Source organism: Haemaphysalis longicornis, unplaced genomic scaffold (assembly GCF_048455015.1).
Source record: "Haemaphysalis longicornis isolate Haplotype H1 unplaced genomic scaffold, Haemaphysalis longicornis Haplotype H1 scaffold_4, whole genome shotgun sequence".
NCBI classification, from domain to species: domain Eukaryota; kingdom Metazoa; phylum Arthropoda; class Arachnida; order Ixodida; family Ixodidae; genus Haemaphysalis; species Haemaphysalis longicornis.
In genome coordinates, this window is record NW_027526361.1 from 209,892,312 (window position 1) to 209,907,155 (window position 14,844).

The following is a 14,844-nucleotide window of genomic DNA, read 5'->3' on the forward strand; positions in this document are numbered from 1 at the left end:
TCTACGACATTTTGGTCGCGCAGTGTTTCCGAACCGCGAAAAGCTTGATTCTAGGCAGGCTAACCGCTGCCTCCAACACACTTGCCCCACCTAGCCTCGTACACGTGTTTCTTGTCCCTGGTGCAAATCAGTCCTTGTAAAGAATGCTGCCCATGCACGGGTGTCCTACAGCCCTGTCCATATGTGAGTAACCTCTCCGACGGGGTTCACAGGATAACTTTGGGCCACTGCCGCCTCCGACGCAAACTGACGTTGGGCGCATCACTCACCCAGCGGTTATTAGGCGCCCCGCGGGGTCACGGCTTTCTGTCTGATTGCTCATATCCTGCTCCTCAGAGTCAGCTGACTGCACCGTCATTTAGTGATGGCACCGTGTAGTACACCTTCTCCTTCGTCCTGTGCGGTTTGCCCGCGGGCTGAGTTTACCGAGTGCTAAACACCAGCATGAACCGCGACTCCTGATGCCGCGTGGCGACATGATTGCTTGTGATGAAGGCATGTTTATTCTTGGGATGATTGCGGCGTTACCACACCAAGCCTTTGCATGGCCTCGGTCGTTGGCACCGTCTCCCAAGCATGCACCACATGCCCAACAAGTCATTTTCCCGGTACCGCTAACCCGATTTTGTGTGGGAATATATCCTGGCCGTGAATGCCAGGAGTTTGTGTACTGCCTCGAATTACTAACGGGTAAGCGTCCGCACTGAACGGCCACTCCTGAAGCGGTGGTTGAGGTGGTACGGCATTCTGCCATCGAAATTCTTTTTTAACTTGTGAAGGTAAAATAAGAAAAAAAAATTGTGTTTATTTGATTTCAAAAATCTCCTTTGAAACGTTCACAGTAATGATATACCGTTGATCGCTACCGCTTTCCTGGTTGGCTTTATTGGTTTCCTTCGTTGAATAAATTATTTGTTCACTTTTCTTTTCAACAATATGGTGCTGCCTTTTGGTACAGTAAGCAAAAACCAATAGCAATATGGCAGATTCGTAAACATTAAAAACAAAATATTGCGGACATGATCTTGGTAAGTGTGGCATTCTGGGCAAGGTCGTTCCCCGTAATTACCACAAATATTTGCACGAAAAAGTAGTCGTGGCAAAGTGAAAGGACACACCAGCGCAAACTTCCACCTAAATTTCATCGTGCCACGGTGTCATCCTTATAAAAATGCAAGGATCAACTGCGGATTCTCTGCGCATAAAAATACTAAATGAAACGCCCGGCGATACAGCAGCCAAGAAAGCCAATTGATTGATTGGTTGTAGGGTTTAACCCGCCGACGCAACGCAGGCGATGAAGCGCACCGTAGTGGAGGGATCCCGATTAACTTTGACCATCTCAGGATCTTCAATGTTCGCCTAAATCTCGAACACGCGGGCGTTTTTGCTTTTCGCCCCCCGTTAGAAAAGAGGCTGCCGCGGCCGGGAATCGAACCCACGACCTCGTGTTCAGCAGCACAACGCCTTAGCCACTTGGCAACCGCGGCGCCTCAAGAAAGCCTGTTTTTTCACAGTGATCGCAAGCGAGGGCGAGCGCACGCGTTTATCTGCGACCCTTGCAACCGCCTCAGCTCCCGAACGTTCTCGAATAACATGCGCAATAACAGATATGTTTGCAGGAAAAATTAACCCCCTTAAGTACAACAAAAAACGAGAGACGCTAAATCTGATCGGGAAAAGTTTGTCTTTCAATTTCGCCTTCAAGCAACAAAACCCTAATGAATAAGATAACTATTGTTTTCAAAAGAAATCATTGGCGGAACACATATGTCCATATATGCCAAAGGGAGCCAACTCACTCATCTTAGGTGGCTACTTGCTCACGGTAGGAAAATCCCGAAAACAGTTTCTTATCGCAGTTATGCAGACGAAAATTGCACAAACCTCGCAGAAATTAAAAGCGGTGTTTTCAATCTTTGAGATTATCCATAAGTTCTGCAGTGCAAGCTAAAGTCAGCTTTTACTTTTTGTTGTGTTGGAGCTACGCAATTCGTCAGCGCCGCGAAGCGCCTCTGTATAGATAGGCGCGAGACAAGTCAAGCCTCGTTGCCGACTAGAAAATCCCCCCATCAAAGAGCGCACCACAGGCCGTCGAAGCACGAGTGAGGCCACCACAGGAATATTACAGTGTTTCTGCTTGCTGTTTCAAGTAGCAAATCTAGGCATTGCTGACACTAATGTGGAGAAGACTAAAAAATACCCCAAGGTTTTACTTGAACTCTGTGCGCCGGGGAACTTCGTAGGTAACTTTATTTGGCTCAATAAGTTAAACCCGTCCTTGAGTTTGTTGTATGTTTTAAGAACAAGGAGAGAACGGACACCCATTTTTTTTCCGTCGCATCGCCGCTGTACACAAACGTATTCGACCTGCGATATGAGTTTGGATAATCAAACAACTGAACGGTTATAGATCCAATTCATGCAGGCAATATCAGCATCAATAAATGACGCAAAATCACGTATTTTCATTTCTGCGTCACTAGGAAAAACTGCTGGGCATTCGCTTCCGGTTAGCGGGCATGCTACTACGGTCCTTTATGCCGCGCTCGAAAAGCTCAAGTCGCTAGGTAGGAAAATTGAAAAACAAATTGTCAAAGAAAACCTCATACCCAAAGCATTTCAGTTCACCTGTGAGCTGGTGCGCGACTAAACTCTCCAAGCCCCATGGCACAGCATTCGTTTTCTTCCGCAGTTTACATGTCGCATTGAAACAGATAGCCTGTCGTTCAGTCGCAATGGCACCACATCTTGAAGCTCCAGTGATTCGACTTCATTTTTATTTATGGTTTGATCGTGTTGTGGCCTTTGAATTTGTCATGCGCTCGTAGGCAGACTGCTGCGCTGTCGGAGAAAGCGAAGCTTGAAACGCCTCATTGCAATGGCCGATCAGAGACCACACTTTACACGCCCTGTCAAAGTTGGGAACCTCTCTACACGGGTGAGACCCATTGGCTGCAAAGCCAAGAACGCTGTGACGCTGTTCCAAGTGGTGAAGGGGCATCACACTTGCAACTAACGACACACGAAGGTCAGGCAGCGTTAACTAATAGTTTCTAATATCTGGCACCACGTGGTAGTTCATTACTAAGTTAACTCCTCAAACACTTTCATTTCTTTGTTGTGAAAATAATTTCAGTTTGTTGTAATTAACAAATTCTCTCTTTCACGGGTACGTCGGAGACCAGTGCATTAAAGTCCACCACTCCTGAAAAAAGTTCGGAGTGTTGTGACAATGCTTCATTGTCACTCTACGGTACACATCGCGCTATCCTGTACCTCCCCAAGGAGTAATTTGTGAATATCTTGCCTCTGTACGACTTTTCCACGTGATGTACTTGGTGCCTTTAGCCAGACACACATCAGTACAGTTGATGGGCGCTGTTGTTACCGGGAGAGACGCTTGTGGGCCTGCTCTCTACGGCTGTCCAGAAATGAGGCACACTGCGGTTCAGTACAAAAAACCCTTTACTCACATTCTTTTCCCTGTCGCACGTCCGGGTACACATACCGACAGCAAAAACCTCCGCGTCCCGACTCCGAGTCTCTCCAGCCCCGCCCTTCTCTCACTCCACCGCCCGCTCCTACACGTCCACTAGCGCCACCTCTCGGGCGCCGGCGTCTCCAAGTCTTGCGGCCCCGGTGGCCGCTCGGCAGGCGAGGAGGGCGAGGGAAGGGGGCTCCCGGCGAGGGGCTCCGAGCAACACCCTCTAGGTGCCAAGGCGCTTCACACATCTCTCCCCCCCTCAAACACGGGGTATGGGTCCATCAATGAAGATTGTCCTCGGGGTCCAAGTACACGTGGAACCGCTGGTCGGCGGCTGGGGCCACCCTGGGCCGCTGTGGGTGGGCTGGCACCCGCCAAAGTGTGGCAGCATGGCGCTCTGATGCCATCACCACCACGTAGGCGTCCGCAGGAGCACCTCCTCGGCGGCGTGGCGCAGGATACCTCGGTACGGCCCGGTTTCTCTTGACATCGCCCAGGTCCCGGATCTCCGCAGCTCGGCGCCAGAACAGGAGACGCCGCGATGAGCCCGGGGCAAACCCGGTAGACGGGCGCTTGCTGAGGCTCAAAGCACCAGAGCGAGCTGTAGGCTCTGCGCTCACGGGTGCCTCCACGCCAGAGTTACAGCTCCGCGATGAGCTCAGCAGGCCTTCAACCCATGAACAGAAATCCGCCTTAGGCAAGGAGGCGAACCGCAGCCGCCTCGCATCTCCGAAGGGCGGCAGGACCCCTGGACCGTGGCAAAAGGTCCCGGGTCGAACCCGGAAGGCCCTCAGCTCGGCAAGCCCGGGCCGGAATCGCAACGCCCAGGCACGAACGTATCGCCCTGCACCACCAGGCCGGTGGTGCGAAGCTGCCGGGTCGCACCGGGAGGGCGCGCTGTCGGCAAGCCAGGCTGGCATCGTAACGGCCAGGCACGAAATCACTCCTCACACACCACAGAGCTGGCGCGATGAAACTTAAAGCAGTGACAGTGCTGCGCTGCCGGTTGCTCCGTGGTAGAACCACGTGAGACCCGGGCCCGTGGGGGGTAGGCACTACTGCACCCTGAGATCGTAACGATGGGTGCGAACCCTATCGCCGGCCGTTCTGTCATTAGAAGCGGGACTCCCACTTTCTGGTTCTGCTACCACCTGTTCGTCATCGCCAGAGCGAACGTGATATGCCTTGAGATCGCTCACGTGCACAGGACCCACCAGCTCATTGCTTTCAAGCCACTGCATCTCGTGCGTGAGCAGAGTTGTCTGCGCCGTAATTCGGTATGCCCTTGCCATTTGTGTGCGAGGGCTGCGGTGAAGCCGCGCGCAGCATTGCTAGGTGGGTGCGTTGTCCTGAGCGATGTTGTAGACAAGGTGATGACCGCCTTTGTTATACTGCTCGGCTTGCTCCATGCGCGCCACGTCGAGATTCTCCCGAGCCGTGCGTTGCGCTGCCAAAAGGTGTACCCGGAGGCTAGCCGCGTACTGCGACAGAGAAGGGGCGTTACCCATAGCCGCGTGCAGCAGTGCATTTTCCAGTGGGAGAACGATGTCTTTACCGAAGTTTAGGAAACCTGATGTCAAACCCGTTGACCTATTTACGGTAGTCCTAGTTGCGAAAGCGAGCTCAGGCAAACGAGCGTCCCAGTCCTTTTGCTCCTTGGTTGTCGCAACCAGCACACACTCCAGTTTCCGGTTCACCCTCTCAGTGATGTTGCTATTAGCATGATAAGGACTCGTTTTCCTGTGCCGAATGCGCAGCGTTTGACATCATTCTGAAAAGACTTTGCTTGTGAAGTACGAAGCATTGCCAGTGAACAGGTCAGAGGGGAAGCCAAAACGAGTGAATATCTCCAACAGCTCCTCTACGATTCGCTCCGACGCTAGCTTTCTAAGGGGAAACAGCTCCACCCACTTGGAAAAGTGGTCCGTTATAACCAGAATGAACTGGTTTTCTCGCGCGGATCTTGGGAAGGGTCCTATTACGTTACACGCTACACTCTGCCACGGGTAGCTGCTTTCCAGCGGCTTCATGAAACCCACAGGTTTTCCAGCACACGGCTTCGCTACCAGACAAAGAGGGCAAGCGCGGGAATAGCTCAACACGTCTCCCCTCACGCCAGGCCAGGTGGCGACACGGCACAACTTGTCGTAAGTCTTACTGGCGCTGCCATGTCCTGCCAGCGCTGAGTCATGAAAGTACTGCATGAGCCGTTTCCGTGACTTCCTTGGGACAACGATTCGAAAGGGGGATAAAACCGCCTTTTCGTCGTTCAGTTGGGGAGTGTAGCGAAGTAATAAGCCATTGTCACCCAGCAGATACGCGTCAAACCCCTCAGCGTTACCGGTGCAAGCTACGCCGCTCGCTAGCCTTTTCAGCACCCGTTGGCACAGACCGTCTGCTTTCTGGGCCTCAATGAGCTCTTCCTAACTCACTACCTCCCACCAGGACCGATTCTTTTTTGCCTCTGTTCTCGAGGGCCGAGAAATCGCCGCGGCGAGATGCCACTTCTTTTTCTCATTGCAGCCGGCGTCGGCTCTTCCGTCCGGGCCTTTCCCCTACCCCCTCTCGGGGCGGCGCGCGCCGTCAATTGAACAGCTCAACTCGGCGCGCGCTCTTCCGCAGCCACCTTCCGATAAGGGGAGCAAACTTTCCGCCAACATTCGGCGCTGATAATCGGATCCTGAAAAGGATGCGACGACCGCTTCTACATCAGTGCTCATCTTTCCTGACGCCTCTCCCTGGCCTTCCACAGCTCAGTAGAGTTTATTTGCCCCGTGCATCGGCGCGTTCGCGAAAGTAAGGAAAGGGGGTTGTGGCCCGTACTGGTAGCTATTCCTCCCATGTAGAGCACAATGCCCTCCTTTGAAAGGAAGTCTCTCCCCAGTATGACAGAGGTAGACAAGCCAGGCAAGTAAACAAAACGCTACATGCGCTTCTTGCCGTCCCAAGTGAGCGTAAGTCTAACGGCTCTCTCTGCTTTCGCTGACCCTGCTGCTAAACACAAAGGTGTCCCAGCGGATCTGACCTGGGTTCTTCTTCTCCGGCAGGCTTCGAAGACTTCGTCCCCGATTAGAAAAACCGTCGAGCCTGTGTCGACCAGTGCAAAAAGTTCTTGACCGACTAATTGCACTCGCATGAATGGCGCAGACGAAGAGGGGTCTCCATGCGCCCTGCATGCGGAGGGGGCCAGTCACGTTTTTTCTTCGGGTTCGTGACAACCCGTGAAGGAACAATGCGATTCGTTGCAGGATGGAAGGCTGTTCAGCGGCTGCGCGGACGAGACTCCACCGCTGTTTATTATGATCCACAGTTGCTTTCCGTACATAACAAGTCGAATGGTGTACCCTTCACTCTTCCCGGCAACGTGCCGGCTATCGGCTCCACACGCCGAGCCGACCTCACTCGCTGACGTTCAGCTCCCAAGTGCCTACCGCCGGCGCCCCCAGCCCTTCCTTCTTCCCCACCCCACAAGAACGAACAAAACACCGCCCCACACAATAACGCTAAGAGCGGTGGCATGGCTGAGCGAAACAGTTCCTAAGAATTTGGGTGCGGCGAAGTTCCCCCGCGGGACAAGACCCGCACTTGAAGCTTTTTCATTGTCCGGCCCGGAAGCCCCTCAATTATTTCACTCCCCGTCTCCCTGGACCCCTTCTACGCCCATCCCCGCTGTGGCCAAGGTATGCTGGCAGGCAAAACCTTGACACCTTCCCCTTTCATTCATTTTCTTTTTTTTTACCTCTCCCCTTCGCTTTCTTTGCGGTTTCAGATAGGGTAGGACGCGTGCATAGTGAAAAAGAAAACCGCATGCACAATGACAACAAATGACACTAGTAACAATGGCATCCCCAAACTCACAAAACCAGTGGTCATCGAAAAACAAGGGAGACAAACATGCACAACACACCAAATACCCAAAAGAACAAACCATGCTACACAAGGATAGAGAACAACGCCGCTTTATTGGAGCAGCCCATTGCCCTGCGCTTGCTGCCATGAGGCTCTCAAACTTTCCTCTCCCACCTGCTCTGCCGGAACGCATACATTGGTACTACCCAGATTAGGTTCTTTTTGCTCCCCACTTGCTCCCCACGGCTGCTAGATTCATCGGTGGCTTCCCGGTAACAAGTTGCTGTTTCTCAACTATTTCCCTCTGCCTGTGTTTGACGAGCAGATCGCGATCACTACTGCTAACAAGCACTCTACACCCCTCGCCTGTTTTCAGTAACCGCACAAAGCAATGAGACGTGCGAGCCGTGTTTCATGATTGGACTTGCGCAAAACAAACGGGGACGAGGAAGGAACGACAAGGACGAGCGCACTCCCTTCCTCGTCCCCGTTTGTTTTGCGCAAGTCCAATCATGAATCGTTTCCAACTAGGCCGGCTTGCTGTGAGCCGTGTTTTTCGAATCTGAACGGCACGTACGCGGGCACTGCCTCTACGCTGTGCCCGAATGCTCCCTTTACGACCACTTTGCCCCGGGGCTCAATGTGTTTCACGTTAAGCAGAGACCTTCTCACCACTGTTATTTCAGCTCCTGAATCTAGGCGAGCCCAAATGTGTGATTGTTCTGGCATCACCCATACGTCTCCAGTGGGGGCTGACCTCCCTCGTCGTGCGTTAGTCTTCGCGTTATCAACACCCTTGATAGGATTTGTCAGAGTGACCAGGCTGTTTGACACTCGTCCAACAATTTTTGGATCTGTTTCCTTGCACTCTATCATGAGATGGCCGTGTCGGCACAGCGGAAGCATTGGCGTGAGTCTCGGGCCTTATCGGCTGTAGGGGCTGCGCCGTTACTCGTACAGTCACGCGCAAGGTGACCCAGTCGTCCGCAAACAAAACACTGACGCGAAGTGCTGTCCACATCTCGGGGCGGGAGTTTACTGCCAGAGGCACAGTACTTTCCATCACCTGCTTCAACACTACCTTGTGGTGCACCGTCAGGTCCCGGTCCTGTTCCTCGCCACCCGTTCGCTGCGTTAGAATTCAGCAGCAGATACGGTGTACGTGGCTCCCCTCGACGTACATCTAGCACCTCCGCGACCTGTGCAAGATCATCGAAGCGCAACCATTCTTTGCTCTCTTGCAGTGCAACCTGCCGCTGAGCATCTTGGGGCAGCGCCGCTTTCAGTTTGTCGGCCACAACCAGCTCCTTCAGATCGTCTAACTTCTAACTACTACTTCAGATCGTCTAACTACTACTTATATAATAGGAGAAGTAGTTGTGGAGCCGCCGTCCGAACCGACACCAAGACTCGTTACGGCCCTTTTTTGTTGTCTCATACATCTTTCTATACACGGCGGGGCACAAAAGCTGTTGCCCTAGCACAAACGACTTTAACTGGTTATAAGGCATAATCTCCTTCATGCCGCTTGCCATTATCAACGCCCGGACTCCATCAGTCACGTATGGCATCAGTGTTACCGACCTCACCTCGTCGGGAACCTTGAGCGAGCTGAAGAGCATGTCAACTGCTTCAAACCATCCTGGTACCAACCCTTCGTCCTCGGGCATGTGTGGCAAGTCATGGCTTAACAATTTGGAGGCGCACGCGACGCCAGAATGGGTCTCCCTGTCGGAGGCTAGCGCCACGCCCTGAGATCGCAATTTGACCATCTTCAGCTCCACCTTGGCCCATTCCCGCTTGGTTTGCCCGATTTCTAGCAAGATTTTTGCATCTGACTCTCTTGCCGTCACACCTGCGCTGCTCGTTCCTGCATTTGGTCCTAATGGAGTGGTCCTCGCAGTGGGTGTACTCATGTCGGGCATTTGAGATTCGCGCAAGCACTGCCTTTTCGACCTCGTAAACATGCAAAGCAATGGGCAATGCAACGTCGTTCACTTACCCATTTGTTGACGGCAGCTCCAGTAGCACAGGACACAGGGAGGAATTCCTAACGTTCACTTGTAACACACATATTCGTCCCCAAAGAGTTCAAGCGTTCGCAACACAATGCGGTACCCTAATTGTTTAGTTCACACGCCCCCCTCCCAACACCAACTCTCAGTCAGCCTACACTGGCAATGTCTCCAACGTCCTCCCACATTCCCGTCTACCCTCTTCAGCACTCCGCCTTCGTTCCTTCCCGGGGAACACCAGTATTAACATATTACGCGCTCACTTTTCAAAGATTCATATGGCATCGGCGATCCCCTTTTCAAATATTTTCTCCTCTTAAGATTTCTTTCAAAATTCGGCTACTCCTCTTCTTCCATATTCGTCGTTTGCATCAACTTTTTCTTCCTCCCGATGCAGGTAAACTTTCTGTGTCCGCTCAAGACGCCACGAGCTCTGATTATTCACCACTTGCCTTCTCGTTCACGATTTGGGCGCAGCTCCACCCTCAGCTGCTGCGTCGTTCTTGGTCGTCGTCCCACAGTCGCTGCGTGTCCCAGATATCCCTCCGTCGAAATCCTGTCGAGGCTGCGCCAGTCACCTTTTTCTTCGGGTTCGTGACATCCCGTGAGGGAACACTGGGACTCGTTGCAGGATGGAAGGCCGTTCAGCGGCTGCGCGGACGAGACTCCACCGCTGTTCATTCTGATCCACAGTCGGTTTCCGTACACAACAAATCGAATGGTGCACCCTTCACTCTTCCCAGCAACGTGCCGGCTATCCGCTCCACACGCCGAGCTGACCTCATTCGTCGACGTTCGGCTCTCAAGTGCCTACCGCCGGCGCCCCCAGCCCTTCCTTCTTCCCCACCCCACAAAAACGAACAAAACACCGCCCCACACAATAACACCGTGAGCGGTGGCATGGCTGAGCGACACAGTTCCTAAGAATTTGGGTGCTTCGACCTTCCCCCGCCGGGCCAAGGCCTGCACGTGAAGAGTTTTCATTGTGCGGCCCAAGAGCCCCTCAATTACTTCCCTCCCCGTCTCCCTGTACCGCTTCTACGCCCACTCCCGCTGTTGCCAAGGTATGCTGGCAGGCAAAACCTTGACAGGGCCAGTTGACCGTCGGCGCCAGCGTCGGGGTGCCCTGGGGGTTCCCTGGCGCCCCCTCTGTCTGGCCCCCTCTTCTCGCTTCCCGCCGGCGATGACAAGCCGCCTTCACCGCCGCCGGCGATCCGAGTTTCCCTGCGTGCTACGCATTTTCTCGCGGCATTGACGGGGGAAAAGGCCTGGCCTGTGACAAAAACAAGCACAAACTGACCATTTCGTTCTGGTGCCCCATTCAGACGCCTACATTGTTTCCTTCAGAGGAGTATGGGCGGCCGCCATTCGCTCCCCTTGTCCTCGAAAGGCGGCGTTTTGCCTAGGGGCCGATCGGCAGTCGTCCAGCCCCGAACGGCGCCTTTGCCCGTAAGAGTACTGGTCGAGCGCCTTCAGAGTGGCGGAGTTGTCGCTGTCGTCTGCTGCCTCATGGCCATTGTTTCGGCCTGGATTGGCGCTAGGCACCGGAGCTCCTGACCAAGCGTAACCCAATTCGAGCGATTCTCCGGGGCTCGGCGACAGCGTGTAGCGCAGCTCGGCGAGCACATCCGCCTGAACTATGCGCGCTTCCTGTGCGAGAGCCTCGAGGTTAGGAAAACTCCGGCCCCAGAAGTGTGTTCTAAAACGCGGGTTGCATTGCCTGCACACCCGTGCTACTTTGTCCTCGTCGGCTGCCGCTGGGTCGGCCCGTTTGTAGAGCTCCTGCATCGCCCACACGTACTCCAGGAGGCTCTCCTCGGGGTGCTGGGGGCGCAGCACCCTGTAATCGGTGGCAGGAACTCCGTAATCGGTGGCAGGAACTCCTTGCGGAAGGGGTCCTTAAAATCTGCCATCGATGGGAACACCGGCTGGCCGTGCCTCCACTGCGCAGCGGTTCCCACCAGTGCGACGGGCCGGACCTGCCTCAGTACATCCTCCTTCGATCCGCCTAGCCCCGTTTAGTAGGAATCAAGCTGTTGGAGGAACTCGTACACTGATTTCGCGCCACCGTAGCCGGAGTATCGGGGACCTCAAAGTTAGGGTGCGGCCGCGAACTTGACGCTACTGGGGCCGCGGCGGGGGCCACCGGCGCCGAACCGAGCGTTAGGGTAATCCCGCGAACATCGCGGTCATCTGCCTAATCATTGAGGCGAGATATGTGGGCTGCAACTGCTCAGCAGCCTCCCGAGCAACGGCGTCCGCCACCGCGTCTCCCCCCAAGCCCTGCAGGCTCTCCTTCCGTCCCGTCTCACTCCTTGTGGTCGGGGCCATTGAAAGCATATTATGTAGAACAATCAGCTGTACTGACAACGCCAAACCGTACACACGCCGGTACAAAACACTCCGCGCTAGCTACCTACGAAACGCAACGAACAAACCGCATTCAGAAATCTACAACAGGAACAGAGGCATCCAGGCAATATATGAATAAATACTAAAGTAAATACACCTCAAAATGCTAAAAAGATGCAGTCGCCCACATCAGAGTAAACGATCGACTTCTCCAACGCTACATACCTTCCTACAAGAGGCTACGTATATATACCCACAATGTTATGTAGTCACCTAAGCTGTTACACAGACACAGAACGAAGAACTCAAAAAAACTTCATGCTTCCGCAGCTATCGTAAAAACTAAACTAAGAGAGCATAACACGGCAATCCGAACCAATTCACCAAACATACGGCGGAAAGGTCCGTGTAGCCTAGTGCCTAAAATGGCGCTTTCTTGCCGAAACAAAGGAATGCCTGCTCAAACCGCAGTGGGCGCCTTTGTGGCCGCCCCAGAGAGCAAATGTCCACTGGTGGGCTTTAAATCAGCGCCACGTTTGGGCGCCAGATGTGGTCCTGCTTTCTACGGCACGCCAAGGACTGAGCCACACTGCGGTTGAGTGCAAGAAAACTATTTACTCACATCCTTTTTCCTGTCGCCCGGCCGGGTGACAGGACACCGGGTGACACCAACAAACTCCGCGTCCCGACTGCCCGCGCTTCTCTCACTCCACCTCCCGCTCCTACACGTCCACTAGCGCCATCTCTCGGGCGCCGGCTTCTCCAAGTCTTGCGGCCTCGGTGACCGCACGCCAGGCGAGCAGGGCGAGGGAAGGGGGCTCGCGGCGTGGGGCTCCGAGCAACACCCTCTGGGTGCCAAGGCGCTTCGCACGGGCTATACACTTGAGGCGTTTATTTTGGGGATTTGAATGCCCCGGTTTGACCGTTGTGGTCGATGTCAATCTCTGCCCAATGTTTTCTACGTCTTCGTCGTAAAATTTAAAATCTCCGATAATTTGTAATGCGGTTTCGCAATCACTATCAATATCGAACAAGATTACCTCCTCCCCTCCTCCTCCTCCTCCCCTCCTCCTCCTCCACCTCCTCCCCCAACACTAGATATTTCGTCGTCGTTCAGCAGCCATCCTTTTGGGAGCCACAAATGCTACGGTTAGAAAAGGTGAGGGGGGTAACTCACGCGAACGGAAAGAAAAAGACAAAAATACCGTGCAGTTTTTTTCTCGCATTTGCTAAGGCAATATGGTACCAGCGGCGTTCGTTAAGGTGCATCCATAAGTGAACCGAAGTTTCGTCATAGTACATAGGGACACAAATTTTCCACGTACATTTATGAGCGATTGAAATAGTATGCACCAATTGCCTCTGCTATTGTGGTAATTTTAAAGCCTAACGAAATTAGTAATCTCAGATTTTGATCGTTATCACACGCGAAAATAAAGAAGTTTTGCTTTTTTCCAACTGAAAAGTTCTCCACTCTCGCTTCAGTATAACCTCTTTTGCCGGGATTTGTGTGCCGATGTTGCCGAGGGAAACGCAATTTTTTGCTATAGCCACCCTATGAGAGACGCATGTAGAAGTTTTATGCTCATCCACTCTACATATGTTATATGCCCTGATGCCTGAAGACAAGCGCCACGCCATTCCAGTCAGTACGGAGAATCCTGTACAGCCTGGAAAGGTGACCTGCCGAATAAGCAAGGCCTACTAACAATGCAGCCAAGATTGTTGTATTGTGCCTCACATGCACACAGAAGGAGAAAGTTAGTGCTCTTCACACAACCGCAGAAATCAGGGCAACACTGGTACAAGAATAACCGAAACATTCGGAAAAGCGTCAAACTGAAACACGGATGTCTAGAACTGGTGCAGTTAATCTGAATTGCAAAAACATAATATAAAAATTGGTTCACTAATTGTCATTTACAAATACTAGTGTGCCTCCTTGAGTTCTTTTATTTAACCCGTGCAGGCATCTTGCAATACATTCTGTTATTAAACAGTCGAAAGGCGTTTCTCGGCAGCTGCTGAAAGTCGTTATTCGTATTGGTTTTGATGATGTGCCTGCCGTGCCAGGGACCTATATTCTTCATTATCAAAGCACATGTTTTGCGCGAGTGCTTGCTACTTTGCATATTTCACTTTTGCAGTAAAAAAGGGACATTCGTGCGCTAAGCAACATAAGATGATTGTGAAAAGGAGGAGGTGTGCATCAGTGATATGCTGTCATCGCAGTATCCTCCTGTAGCCTAAGAAGGGCCAAAAGTACGAAAGCGAATTGGCCTATATTGGTAAGTTAGGGGGTCATACATTATGGCCAGCTGCAGTACCACGTTCTTGTGAAGACGTTATCGAAGCACCAAAATGATATTTAAAAACCCTTAATTTTCCGTTACAAAGATAACAAAACGAGCGCCTGAAAAGACAGGAGAAATAAAGTATTGTACCTACATTGCTCGCTGAATCTTTGCAGCCTGCTTTTAACCAGCATATAGAAACAGCAGATAGACCTTACAAATTTCCTGGTAAAGTTTGCGTGTTATTTTTATAAGTTGATTCAGAATAATACATTCAGTGATAATTTACTTTTCATTTTTCATCTTCAACTTGAAATATTTTCTAACACGTCAGTGCTCTGATGTCTTAGTCGTAAAGTGCCGTTCCGCCCAAGCAACGGATATGGTGTGACTGCACTTTTTGTGATGAATGCAAAAACTAACATGCTAAAGTTTCGAGGCTTCAGTGCACATTCAACAACCGCATGCGACAAAAATTATTCCCCGACTTTTTTTACGGGCAGCGTTTGGGCCCCGTTAAAGTGCATAAAATATTCAAAATGGTGTGTTCTGTTTCCGATCACTATGCATCAAACCGTAGTGTCAGTAAATAAAACCTAACAGTTGACAAATGGGCAGAAATGATGCGTGCGCACGCGCTCAACCGCTTGAGTAGTTCATATCAGTTATCGCTTATCAGAAAAACTAAGGCACATTCTAATTTGGAAAAATTGTATTCAGATTCACTAAGGTAGACGTGAACAGAAGTGACTGTTTTGAGTGTTTCTGTACCTTCACCGCATCTCTGTGCCTTTCCCATACAAAATTTGGTCCTAATTACTGACTGCAGTGCCGATTTTTTAAGGTG